Consider the following 14457-nt stretch of genomic DNA (forward strand, 5'->3'; position numbering starts at 1 on the left):
TTCATGGGCTCACAAAGAGTCAGACACAATTTACTGACTGTATGATAACAATGAGCTGGGACTTATAAATCAGCCCTACATGCTCATATATAAATAGATTTCTACATTATTTGAAAGCCATCTGATTCTTGAAACTTTTATTCTGTTACCTCCTATATACCCTATAAACCTGTTTACTTTTCTGAAGTGAGCCACTACTTTCAGATATCTGGGGTAGAGGTTGCTAAGTGACTAGCAGATGAATGGCCAGTTCAAAGTAGTGGGTGCTACAGATGGAAGGGACTTACAGAAGACAGTCTGATTAAAAGAAAGGGATTTAGGAGTAGTTCTAATGATTTACATCAGAAATTACCTGAAAAAGTTTTCCCATAGTCTTACCAGCTTCGTTTCTTCTGATAACCAGAGCTTGTCATTCCAAAGTCACAATTTGAGTCTGCCTATTTCGTGTTTCATAGAACACTATTTTTCTTTTCTGCCATAGTCAATTTTAGCCCCTGGGAAAGGGATCTCTGCCAGCCTGGGTCTCCTCCTGTTTCTTTTTCTTGGGGCACAACATATAGCATCCTTTCTACATGGACTAAGGCTCTGACACAATATAAGGAAAATTTTGGACTCTATGATTTCATCATCCAAGAACTTAGGCACAGCCTGATTCTATAGAGATCAAAGAAAGAGGGAGGGTTAAAAAAAACAAACAAACAAACAAAAACTAGCTCATTAGAGTATCCCACTGGGCTGGATTCATTCAAAGAACAACATAACCTGAAAAGCAACTCTCAGGGGAAAAGGGATAATTTTGACCATTCCCAGTTTTTATGTAATGTTGGTTTTGTATGACTTAACCTCTATTTGGTGGATGCCTACAGATAGAGCTTTAGCTTTTTAATATAGACTTCTTTGCTATTTCTTTTAAAAAATATTTATTTTTAATTGGAAGATAATTGTTTACAGTGTTGTACTGGGTTCTGCAATACATTAAAAGAATCAGTCATAGGTATCAACAAGACTAAGCTCACTCTGCTCACCACATAAGAGGCCAATGAATTGAATCAGAGATGAAATATTGAGGCAAGAAATACTACTTCATCCTGAGCCAGCTGATTAATGTCGCAAAAAAACCATCTTATTGAGGTCTAGAAGTGCTCTTTCTTTATGATCAGAGATGGGAGGGAGGTGAGGAAACAAAGTAAAAAGGCCTTGAATCTTGCAAATATCTCCTAGAATGGCAAGCTTTAGGCAGGAGATGTGTTAATTTCTTCCTTCCTGACATCCATAGGTGGACAAAGTCCTGAACCAAGGCTCTTAAACTTAACACCAAGGCAGAGGGGCAGGATTCTCTGAGGTAAGTCATTATATATGATTATAATAACAAAAGCAAGTCAAAGAAACTGTTCCAACTTGGAGTCTGAACTGACTTTTCCTTGCAACAGGTATGCATACATATGTTCCCTCCGTTTCAACCTTCCCACCAACCTCCCCCTCCACCCCGCCTCTCTGGGTTGTCACAAAGCAGTAGAATGAGCTCCCTGCATCATATGGCAAATTCCCGTTGGCTTTCTATTTTACGTACGGTAATGTATATGTTTCAGTGCTACTCTCCCAGTAGATCTTTGAATAAGGCCATGCTTCAGATGATAATAGTCTAACTCACATAGCCCTTGTACACAACAGTGCTGTGGTGGCTCAGTGGTAAAAGAATCCATCTGCAATGTAGGAGATGTGGCAGTGATCTCTGTGAGGCAGCAGTGAGTGGTGGCAAGAAGCGAGATCTTAAATCCTTGTCCAGTTGTTGAACCTGGGTCCACCTGGATGAAAACCAGGAATCCTAGCCACCAAACCAACAAGGGCTGGAAGCTAGAGGCTAATTTTCCCTGGATCTTTGCCCCCAGAGAAAAATGCATTTATCATGAAGACAGAAACTGTAAATGCTGGTACAAAGTTTATTATAAGAGACACAGCACAACAGCAAGTAGGAGAGCACACAGAGACGCAGTTTGTTTAGGTGAGGTAGAAGCAAGGCAGAGATGCATACCTGTAGGTGTCCCCTCTAGTGAGGAAGAACATAGCAAAGAGACAGTTAAGTCTTTTACATTGAAGGAGGAAACAGACAGAACAGGCTCCATCTTGAAAGCAGGCCTCCATCTTGGGCCAGACTGTGGACTTTGAGCTATATGCCCAGTATCTATGGAAGCAACATACCAACTGGAAAACCAGACCCCCCCAAATGGAAGAGCCCCAGGGCATAAGACTCTCTGTAGCCTAAAAAAATACCTTAATTATCTGTGTAATCAAATACAGTCATAAATTCTATTATGCTTATTGGGGTATGACCACAGGCCTACTGATAACTCTCCATTGTTAACTACCTAGGCTTGTTGCTACTGCTGCTGCTAAGTCGCTTCAGTCATGTCCAACTCTGTGTGACCCCATAGACGGCCGCACACCAGGATCCCCCGTCCCTGGGATTCTCCAGCCAAGAACACTGGAGTGGGTTGCCATTTCCTTCTCCAATGCATGAAAGTGAAAAGTAAAAGTGAAGTCGCTCAGTCGTGTCCAACTCTTCGGGACTCCATGGACTGCAGCCTACCAGGCTCCTCCGCCCATGGGATTTTCCAAGCAAGAGTACTGGAGTGGGGTGCCATTGACTCACGGGTTAACTTTGATTGTATCTTTCTTTTCCATGGGGCTTCCCAGGTGGCGCTAGTGGTAAAAGAACCCACCTGCCAATGCAGGAGATGTAAGAGATGTGGATTCAGTCCCTGGGTTGGGAAGATCCCCTGGAGGTGGGCATTGCAAACCACTCCAGTATTCTTGCCCAGAGATTCCCATGAACAGAGGAACTTGGCAGACTACAGTCCATGGGGTCACAAAGAGTCGGACATGACTTAGCACTGTGCCATCCACTGTCATAGGCCTGGGTTAACTCCCACAGCATTCAATGCTACTGCTATTTGTTTTTCCTTTGTTCAGACTAGTTTCAGGGAATTTGGAGAGGTGGGTTTGGGCATGTACACTTAGGGTGTATAAGGTTTTCACAAAAACTGGTTGGGGTCCGTGGCTAAGAGACTTTGCCTTGGGCCCGCCAGTATGATAAACTGCATTCCACTATCTGCACTGTCCTCCTGAGTGTTTGTTTCCCGGAATGAACACGGCTACAACAATATAAGGCAATTCTTCGGACTTTGCCTTCCTTCAGGCCAGTTATCAGGTTTCTTTTTCCGCACCTGCCCTGCCCTGGGACTCTCTCTTAGGGTGCACATGCACCCCTAAGCCAAGATGGATCTCAAAGTGAAGGCTTCTGGCAGGAACAAGACTCATTATGGCCTGGCATTATGCCTTGGCTTTTGACTGCAAGGAGCCTTTCTGTGCATGTATACTGTCTCCCTTACCTTTTACTCAGGAGAATCTGTGCCTCTCTTTGTCCTTGCCATGATTATTCCCTTGAGGTGTAAACAAGAGACAAAGACTAGCTATTTACCTTGTTCTGCTTTATTGACTATGCCAAAGCCTTTGACTGTGTGGATCACAATAAACTGGAAAACTCTGAAAGAGATGGGAATACCAGACCACATGACCTGCCTCTTGAGAAATCTGTATGCAGGTCAGGAAGCAACAGTTAGAACTGGACATGGAACAACAGACTGGTTCCAATTAGGAAAAGGAGTACATCAAGGCTGTATATTGTCACCCTGCTTATGTAACTTATATGCAGAGTACATCATGAGAAACGCTGGACTGGAAGAAACACAAGCTGGAATCAAGATTTCAGGGAGAAATATCAATCACCTCAGATATGCAGATGACACCACCCTTATGGCAGAAAGTGAAGAGGAACTGAAAAGCCTCTTGATGAAAGTGAAAGAGGAGAGAGAAAAAGTTGGCTTAAAGCTCAACATTCAGAAAACGAAGATCATGGCATCCGGTCCCATCACTTCATGGGAAATAGATGGGGAAACAGTGGAAACAGTGTCAGACTTCATTTTGGGGGGCTCCAGAATCATGGCAGATGGTGACTGCAGCCATGAAATTAAAAGACGCTTACTCCTTGGAAGAAAAGTGATGACCAACCTAGATAGTATATTCAAAAGCAGAGACATTACTTTGCCGACTAATGTCCGTCTAGTCAAGGCTATGGTTTTCCCAGTAGTCATATATGGATGTGAGAGTTGGACTGTGAAGAAGGCTGAGTGCCGAAGAATTGATGCTTTTGAACTGTGTTGCTGGAGAAGACTCTTGAGAGTCCCTTGGACTGCAAAGAGACGCAACCAGTCCATTCTGAAGGAGATCAACCCTGGGATTTCTTTGGAAGGAATGATGCTAAAGCTGAAACTCCAGTACTTTGGCCACCTCATGAGAAGAGTTGACTCATTGGAAAAGACTGTGATGCTGGGAGGGATTGGGGGCAGGAGGAGAAGGGGACGACAGAGGATGAGATGGCTGGATGGCATCACAGACTCGATAGACGTGAGTCTGAGTGAACTCCAGGAGTTGGTGATGAACAGGGAGGCCTGGTGTGCTGAGATTCATGGGGTTGCAGATAGTCGGACATGACTGAGTGACTGACTTGAACTGAACTGAACTGTTGTTACTTTCATTCCCAGATGTGGAGCTGGTTGTAAATTCCTCAGCTGGAGCACACATATCTCTTATCTCAGGAAATGCAAAGAAGAGGCTGGCTGACTGGGAATTTTCAACCTGGAGCCTGTCTATCTCCTACCCAGGAGGAGCTGAAGGTTCCAACCCTGGCCTGGGAAGATCCCCTGGAGAAGGAAATGGCAACCACTTCAATATTCCTGCCTAGGAAATCCCATGGACAAAGGAGCCTGGCAGGCTACAGTCCATGGTGTCACAAAGAGTCAGACATGGCTGAGCCACCAAACAGCTAATGGCAACAAAATTTGCCACTTTAAAATTCTAAAAACACAATACATAACAAGATCCTGGAAACAAATGTATGTCTATCAATAGATGACTGCTGAAATAAATGCTGACAAACATCTACAGGAATGCTATAGAATCATGAAATGAAATAAAATAGGTCTAGCTATGCTCATATGGAATGATTGCCAAGAGATATTATTAAATAAACAAATTTTAAAAACATACTAATGTATTATCATTTATGTTTTTCATCTGTAATGCTGTCAACAAGTTATCTCTAGTTTAGTTTTCCCAATGCATATATTTTTTCCATAGAAGACATGTAAAGATACCTGTCTTATCTTTTTCCTTTCTTTTTTATTTTTTAAGTTATGAAAGTATGATAACACATTTACAGAAGACTTGGAAAATACAGAACAAAGTTACATATAGTGACACCTTTTCTTAAAATGCATTTTTCTTAAGTTCATTTAGTAAATAGCTAAAATTAGAATATTCTACCAACAGATTTATGGTGGTTGCTGAGCTGTAACATCTATCCAGATTTTCATGTCCTGATCCTAGTTTTCAAGATTCCTATTTATCTAAACAACACAGTCTGGTTACATTATAGTGGACAAGAGTGTTGTGATGCTTTGTGGCATTAAAAATAAAAATAATATCTTTGGACTATTTAAATACAAAATTAATTGGTTTTATCATCAATATATTTAAGCAAGACCAGACTCTTCAAATATAATGGGGTAAGGAGATGATTCAAATTGGAGTCATTTTTATTTTTCACCTATCAGCCATTACTGAAACTTTTTCTGATGAAATTACAGGTATATAGCTCAGAAATCCACAGTGAACTTCCCTGAAATCAGGCCACTTCTGAAATAGCTCAACAACAGTTCAACTGATGTTGACAGACCACAAAATCTACCAAACTGTGATGCAGTTTTCTTCCATTGTGGTCAGTAGTGTTTTGCATGACCTATGTGAATATTCCTCTTATTCTTCTGATATCAACTATTTGAATTAATATTTACATATTCAGTTATGGTCCTCTGCCCATTCTTGACAAAGAATCAAATTTGTAGCTTCTTCTATAGAGCAATAATATATAAACTCTGAAAACTTGCTAATAATTCCCAGAATTATAATAGGACGTCTATTTGGATAGATCTTTATCAGCTCAGTTCAGCTTAGTCACTCAGTTGTGTCTGACTCTTTATGACCCCATGGACTGCAGCACGCCAGTCTTCCCTGTCCATCACCAACTTCCAGAGCTTCCTCAAACTTATGTCCATTGAGTCAGTGATGCCATCCAACCATCTTATCCTGTCGTCCCCTTCTCCTCCTGCCTTCAATCTTTCCCAGCATCAGGGTCTTTTCCAATGAGTCAGTTCTTTGCATCAGGTGGCCAAAGTATTGGAGTTTCAGTTTCAGCATCAGTCCCTCCAATGAATATTCAGAACTGATTTCCTTTAGGATGCACTGGTTGGATCTCCTTGCAGTCCAAGGGACTCTCAAGAGTCTTCTCCAACACCACAGTACAAAAGTATCAATTCTTCGGTGCTCAACTTTCTCTATATAGTCCAGCTTTCACTTTCATACATGACTACTGGAAAAGCCATAGCTTTGACTAGACTGGCCTTTGTCGCCAAAGTAATGTCTCTGCTTTTCAATATGCTGTTTAGGTAGATCATAGCTTTTCTTCCAAGGAGCAAGCATCTTTTAATTTCCTGGTTGCAGTCACCATCTGCAGTGATTTTGGAGCCAAAAAACAGTCTGTGACTGTTTCCATTGTTTCCCCAACTATTTGCCATGAAGTGATGGGATCAAATGCCATCATCTTCGTTTCTTGAATGTTGAGTTTTAAGCCAGGTCTTTCACTCTCCTCTTCCACTTTCATCAAGAGGCTTTTTAGTTCCTCTTCAGTTTCTGCCATAAGGGTGGTATCATCTGCATATCTGAGGCTATCTTGATCCCAGCTTGTGCTTCATCCAGTCTAGCATTCTGCATGATGTACTCTACATAGAAATTAAATAAGCAGGGTGACAATATACAGCCTTGACGTACTCCTTTCCCTATTTGGAACCAGTCTTGTTCCATGTCCAGTTCTAACTGTAGCTTCTTGAAATCTGCATACAGGTTTCTCAGGAGGCAGGTAAGGAGGTCTGGTAGTCCCATCTCTTAAAGAATTTTCCAGTTTGTTGTGACCCACACAGTCAAAGGCTTTGACACAATTAATAAAGCCGAAGTTTTTTCTGGAATTCTCTTGCTTTTTAGTTGTCGTTTCACGTACTATTGAAGCCTTACTTGGAGAATTTTGAGCATTACTTTGCTAGTGTGTGAGATGAATGCAATTGTGTGGTAGTTTTAACATTCTTTGGCATTGCCGTTTTTGGGGGATTGGAATGAAAAATGACCTTTTCCAGTCTTGTGGCCACTGCTGAATTTTCCAAATTTGCTGGCATATTGAGTACAGTACTTTCACAGCATCATCTTTTAGGATTTGAAAGAGCTCAACTGGAATTCCATCACCTCCTCTAGCTTCATTCGTAGTGATGCTTGCTAAGGTCCATGTGACTTTGCATTCCAGGATGTCTGGCTCTAGGTGAGTGATCACACCATCATGGTTATCTGGGTCATGAAGATCTCTTTGGAATAGTTCTTCTATGCATTCTTGCCACCTGTTCTTAATATCTTCTGCTTCTGTTAGGTCCATACCATTTCTGTCCTTTATTGTGCCTGTATTTGCAAAAAATGTTCCCTTGATGTCTCTTATTTTCTTGAAGAGATCTCTAGTCTTTCACATTCTATTGTTTTCCTCTATTTCTTTGCATTGATCACTGAAAGCTTTATAAATGTGAACCAATGAAGAAACAAAGAAAAATAAAGCAATGTTTGTCTGAAGCTGAAGTATTCACCACCTGAATAATAGGCCCTCAGTCAGTTGCACATATGTAAAGTATCAGACTCCGAAATTTAGATCTAAATATACAGACCTACCTGCTGACATCATTGCCAGAGAACTGAATATTGAAATGTTTTGATAGAGTTGTTAACAAAGAATGCAATGAGATACATGGCTAGATAAATACATATTTTTCTCTAAAGTTAAATAAAGTAAAGCTGAAAAGTTATGAATATACTACATTATTCTCAGATGTATTAGTTTATTAAAACAGCCACAGGGACTAACATTTTAAGAAAAAAAAAAAAAACTTCTGAGCGGTATTATTTTAAGTAAAGGCATAGAAAACCTATCTAAAAATCTATGTTAAACTGATGATAGGTTTGTTTGGAAAAAGCACATTCAGTCACATGATATGAAATTTGATACCTCACAAGCAGAAACAAATTACTATTTTAAACTACAAACTAAAACCAGTAATCTTAGAAAGCTTCATTTGACACTATTGGATAGGAAGAAGAGAATACTACCAAGCCTCAAACAAAGAAATCAGCTCTCCTGCATATACATGGGAGATTCTCAGGAGAGGCATGTGGAATGGTATTTTTATTTTATCAAAATGGAGCATGAGCTCCAACTGGGAAAGATTTCTCAATGGAGGAAAAATACAAGAAGCACTTCAGGTAAAAGAACCCTGCAGCAGTGGAGGAAACATCGTCCTGGTCAATACAGGAAGTCTGTGACTGGCAACCTGATAATACAAAGGGAAGGGGAACTATAGGCTTATTTGTCTTTAATTTTCATGTGAAGTAGGTCTGTTTTTGTCTCATGTATGGTGAAGAAGAATGAATTATACATAGGGAAGTGTTGCTGACCAAAGAGCCAAAGTAGAAAAGTTCAGGACTCGATGAACCAAATGAAAACAAAGAAAAATGCTCCTTGGTCTTGTCAAGAGGCAGAAAAAGGGAATTCACAATTGGCAACAAAGAGAGGAATTTTTAAAATCCTGCTGCACATAAAATTTCAAAGTTAAATAAATATGAAGAATTGTAGCTTTTGAACTGTGGTGTTGGAGAAGACTCTTGAGAGTCCCTGGACTGCAAGGAGATGCAACCAGTCCATTCTGAAGGAGATCAGTCCTGAGTGTTCTTTGGAAGGAATGATGCTAAAGCTGAAACTCCAGTACTATGGCCACCTCATGCGAAGAGTTGACTCATTGGAAAAGACTCTGATGCTGGGAGGGATTGGGGGCAGGAGGAGAAGGGGACGGCAGAGGATGAAGATGGCTGGATGGCATCACTGACTCGATGGACGTGAGTCTGAGTGAACTCCGGGAGTTGGTGATGGACAGGGAGGCCTGGTGTTCTGCAATTCATGGGGTCGCAAAGAGTCGGACACGACTGAGCGACTGAACTGAACTGAACTGAACTGAAGTCATATTTATGAAAAAAGGAATCATATCTAGATGCTTGTATCTATATGCTTACTTTAAATAGCAAAGTAATTGCAGTTAGTAAATTATGCATAAATTCTATTTAAAGGGCTTACTTCCAGGGACCAGTTTCATGTAAAAGGAGAAGGAAAACTTTTACACTTCATTGTGTATCTTATCACATTTGTTTGCTTTACAAAGTATATGTATTATTCTAACAACAAAAATAGAAAGAACAACAATAGTAAGTAGAAATCTTTATTCTATTCTGTGTAAAAAAGAAGACAAAAAGAAGTAAGAATTAAGAAGAACTATACATGTGAACTGTGAACTTCCTGATGTTTAAGCTGGTTTTAGAAAAGGCAGAGAAACCAGAGATCAAATTGCCAACATCTGCTGGATCATTGAAAAAGCAAAAGAGTTCCAGAAAAATATGTTTTTCTGCTTTATTGACTATGCCAAAGCCTTTGACTGTGTGGATCACAATAAACTGTGGAAAATTCTGAAAGAGATGGGAATACCAGACCACATGACCTGCCTCTTGAGAAATCTGCATGCGGGTCAGGAAGCAACAGTTAGAACTGGACATGGAACAACAGACTGGTTCCAATTAGGAAAAGGAGTACATCAAGGCTGTATATTGTCACCCTGCTTATGTAACTTCTATGCAGAGTACATCATGAGAAACGCTGGACTGGAAGAAACACAAGCTGGAATCAAGATTGCCGGGAGAAATATCAATCACCTCAGATATGCAGATGATACCACCCTTATGGCAGAAAGTGAAGAGGAACTGAAAAGCCTCTTGATGAAAGTAAAAGAGGAGAGTGAAAAAGTTGGCTTAAAGCTCAACATTCAGAAAACGAAGATCATGGCATCCGGTCCCATCACTTCATGGGAAATAGATGGAGAAACAGTGGAAACAGTGTCAGACTTCATTTGGGGGGGGGCTCCAAAATGACTGCAGATGGTGACTGCAGCCATGAAATTAAAAGACGCTTGCTCCTTAGAAGAAAAGTGATGACCAACCTAGATAGTATATTCAAAAGCAGAGACATTACTTTGCAGACTAAGGTCCATCTAGCCAAGGCTATGTTTGTTCCAGCAGTCATGTATGGATGTGAGAGTTGGACTGTGAAGAAGGCTGAGCGCTGAAGAATTGATGCTTTTGAACTGTGGTGTTGGAGAAGACTCTTGAGAGTCCCTTGGACTGCAAGGAGATGCAACCAGTCCATTCTGAAGGAGATCAACCCTGGGATTTCTTTGGAAGGAATGATGCTAAAGCTGAAACTCCAGCAAAGAGTTGACTCATTGGAAAAGACTGTGATGCTGGGAGGGATTGGGGGCAGGAGGAGAAGGGGCCGACAGAGGATGAGATAGCTGGATGGCATCACTGACTCGATGGACACGAGTCTGAGTGAACTCCGGGAGTTAGTGATGGACAGGGAGGCCTGGCATGCTGCGATTCAAGAGATCGCAGAGTCAGACACGACTGAGCGACTGGACTGAACTGAACTGAACTGATACACATCTATAGAAGCTCTTTTCTTTTTAGGAACACTTTTAAATATTTTAAGAATACTTTTTAGTTAGCTGTAGTTATGGACGTTGAACCATGTTAATGAGATAACTTTTTATTTAAAGTTGAAAAATTAAAATAATGAATCTATTGGATGAACTCAAGGTGTGAGCCCTTCTTAATTTCAAAGAAAGTTCACAGCTTACGGTGATGCTGCCTGCATGCTCACTTGCTCAGTTGTGTTCAACTCTTTGTGACCCCATAGACTGTAGCCCACCAAGTTGCTCTGTCATGGAATTTTCCAGGAAAGAATACTGGGGTTGGTTGCCATTTCCTATTTCAGGGGATCTTTCTAACCCAGGAATTGAAACTGCATCTCTTGTGTCTCCTGTATTAGCAGGCAGATTCTTTACCGCTGTTCCACCTGGGAAGCCTGTGAGGCCTTGGTTGTGCAGATTTTTACATTAGACAGTTCTTGCACACCATCCACAATCCTCTTGTATTCATTCAAGCAGTGCTGCTGTGACCAGTTCTTAGCAGGTATATTCAGACAGTCAAGCTCAGGTCATGCCTAGTAATGTGGAACATCTTGCCATGGGGCTTCCCCAAGTCCATGGATACCCGTAGCAAACAGCTCTGCTGTCATGTGTAAGTACCTGGAGTTAACACCTGTTGGGCAGGCCAGGAACCCTGTTTGAGCCACTGGGAGAAGTCCTTTCATCCCCTGGGGATGAAATACTCTGAGATGTATTTCAGAAGGCTCTTTAGATGGTTCTGGCAGGGCTGGACAATAGTCTCCACTAACAGTGTGCAACCGGACCAAAAAATCCTTATATTGGCTTTTCCTCTTTCCTGTTTCACTCTATTTTACAAAGGCCCATATTTTGTGACTACATATCTAAATGAGCTGCCAATATGCAAGCTTTTGTCTCAAGCCTGTTTTCTTGGGAATCTAGATTTATATTCCCCAATGCTACAAAATCTTTTGCCCCAATACCTGAAAGTCTAGTCAGGTGTTGCCGCCATGAAAATTTATTACAAGATACTTATTTATATATTTACTATTATATAATTTTTTCTAATTGTTTGTATTTTGGGAGCTTGAGACTCTTACTAGGCATATTTGCTATTTAGTTGCTCAATTGTGTCTGACTTTTGACTTCATGGCCTGTAGCCCACCAGAACCCTCTGTCCATAGGATTCTCCAGGCAAGAATACTGGAGTGGGTTGCCGTTTCCTCCTCCAGTGGATCTTCCCATACCAGGGATTGAAGTCTCTTGCATTGCAGGCAGATTCTTTACCTTAAGTTCTCCATAAAATGGAGATGATAGAAGGGTAGTCAACTCTGTATTAACTCAAATCCGAATACCTAGCAGACAGAAAGCGATTTAAACTTGACCATGATACAAAACATGTGAATATTTTTCTAGCTTTGCATGGCTAGAAACAATTCTATAGACATGAGAAAAATAATAGTTTATATTTATGTCATATACTATCTTGTTAGCAAGTCTACAGGAGATGAATCAAGCTGATCTTACAGTAGAAACAATAAAACATTTTTAAATAAGAAGAAAACAGGCCAAGAGAAAAAACACAAATGGAGTCGGACTTGCTTCTTTTTCTGAGTTTCTCAGCTCTCTCTGTTTTCTCAGAATCATCTCCTGTTGACAGCTTTCCTGCCACAATTGTCCCAATATGCATTTTATTCCCAAGTTAATAAATGTTTTGCTTATAATTTCAGTAAAAATAGACTTCTTATTTTTATAAAATACCCAGTCATAAAGCAAAAGAAAGAAAATAAATATGAGAGATAGGTAATATTTTATTATGCAGATCTCTGCTTCTGTAACTCATTACATCAGACAGAGAGCTCAGCAAAATTAAGTTTTGTGCTACCACAGCCCCTCCAGCTAATGAGTGCCTCAGGTTCCTTCACAAACTGCTACTTATTTGTCAATTAAATGTTTAATCATAAAATATTATGCTGAGTAATTTGTGCATATGTGTGTTTAATCTTCAAGTTTGTGGTGTCAGATGGGCAGTACTCTGTACCTCAACCGTTTTTTCTCCTGTAAGCTTTCCTTCATCTCTAGTTCTCCATTTGTAGAAGAAATATTTCCTAGTAAGCCTCATATTTTTTTCCTCCTGAAGGCTGTGCCCATTATTTCAAGCTTTGAAATATTCCATCTTTCACAGCCCTTGTTAATGAATTGTTCAATATACTGGATTGAACAATATAATGAATTGTTCAAAGAACAATATGTATAATTGTTCAATAAATAATTTATTAGTATTTATTATAGCTGGTATCACTCTCTGGAGGAGTATCATTTATTTCCCTCTAGATTAGTGTTTTAAGAGTCTCATGTAAGAATTAAAGATTTTAAAATTAAAAAAATAAAAAACTAATTAAAAAAAAAAAAAAACAGTCTCCTTTTAGGGAATTCCCTGGTGATCCGTTGGTTAGGGTTCTGCGCATCCACTGCAGAGGGTATGGGTTCAATCTTTGGTCAGAAAACTAAGATCTCACATGCTGCGAGGCATGGCCAAAAAAAAAAAAAAAAAAAGTCTTCTTTAAATGGTAGCTATGTGGCTTCAAGGGTGTCTTTTCACTGAGCTTTGTCTTTAAGTATTAGTTCTACAATAAAATGACCAACCCTAGAATTTGGGGACTTCATACATCTTGAAAGACTTGCACTATATCCTAAATCATTGTCTGAAAGTGATAAATAATATCTTCTGAACTTTATGAATTCCTAAGTTTGGGCACAAGATCTGAGCTCTACAAACTGTCCAAGAACTTGTTTCCATGTTCCCAGAGAAATTGTCTTTCACAGGTGTATAGCCAATGACTTCCAGTATAAAACTGACTTATAACTACAAGCAGTAACAAAACATTCTCAAAATTTTCTCAGTAAGAGATTCTTAAGAAACGCTGGAATTAGTAGAGACAAGCAAGAGAGTTGACAACAAGAATTTTTTAAAATATGAAATTAGTTTAAAGGCATATCCACCTTTTAAGCTTAGGAGCTTCCCATTTCTCCTTTTCCACTGGAATTTCTCTAGGAATTGGGAATTATGTTTCTTGTCCATATTCCCCCTAGTTATACAAAAAAGCAAGTCCTGTAAACCAAACATTAAGTCTCCTGCAGCAGGTATAATAAATTAGTGTACTTTCCCTGACCTACTCATTCACCCTCAAATAATCTTAACCTCTTCCCACACAACTTGACCAGCCTTGGCAAAGTGGTTGTTTTTGTTTTAGTCACTAAGTCATGTCTGACTCTTTGTGACCTTATGGACTGCAGCATGCCAGGCTCCTCTGTCCATGGGATTTCCCAAGCAAGAAAACTGCAGGGGGTTGCCCTTTCCTTCTCCTGGCAAAGTGGTAGACACGTTCTACCACTATTCTCTTCTACCAATATTCTCTTTATTTGGAAACATTCCACCTCATGTTACTTGCATTCAGTGTGTGTTGTTCAAAGTTCTCTTATGTACATCGTCGCATTCAGTTTTCCCAATTACCATGTCAGGATGGAGAGAATATGTGATTTTTTCATTTAATGTGAGACTGTAGCCTTGCTTTGGAAATAGTGAGAGTAAGTTCTCCTGTGTCTTAGACTCTCAATTTAAGAATTTTGGCAGATAATTTGTAATATGACATATTTCTTCCATGAGCTAATTCCTCAAGGAACTTCATTTATGTTGATATTTTTTATT

The sequence above is a fragment of the Capricornis sumatraensis genome, chromosome 16 (assembly GCF_032405125.1).
Source record: "Capricornis sumatraensis isolate serow.1 chromosome 16, serow.2, whole genome shotgun sequence".
Taxonomy (NCBI): Eukaryota; Metazoa; Chordata; class Mammalia; order Artiodactyla; family Bovidae; genus Capricornis; species Capricornis sumatraensis.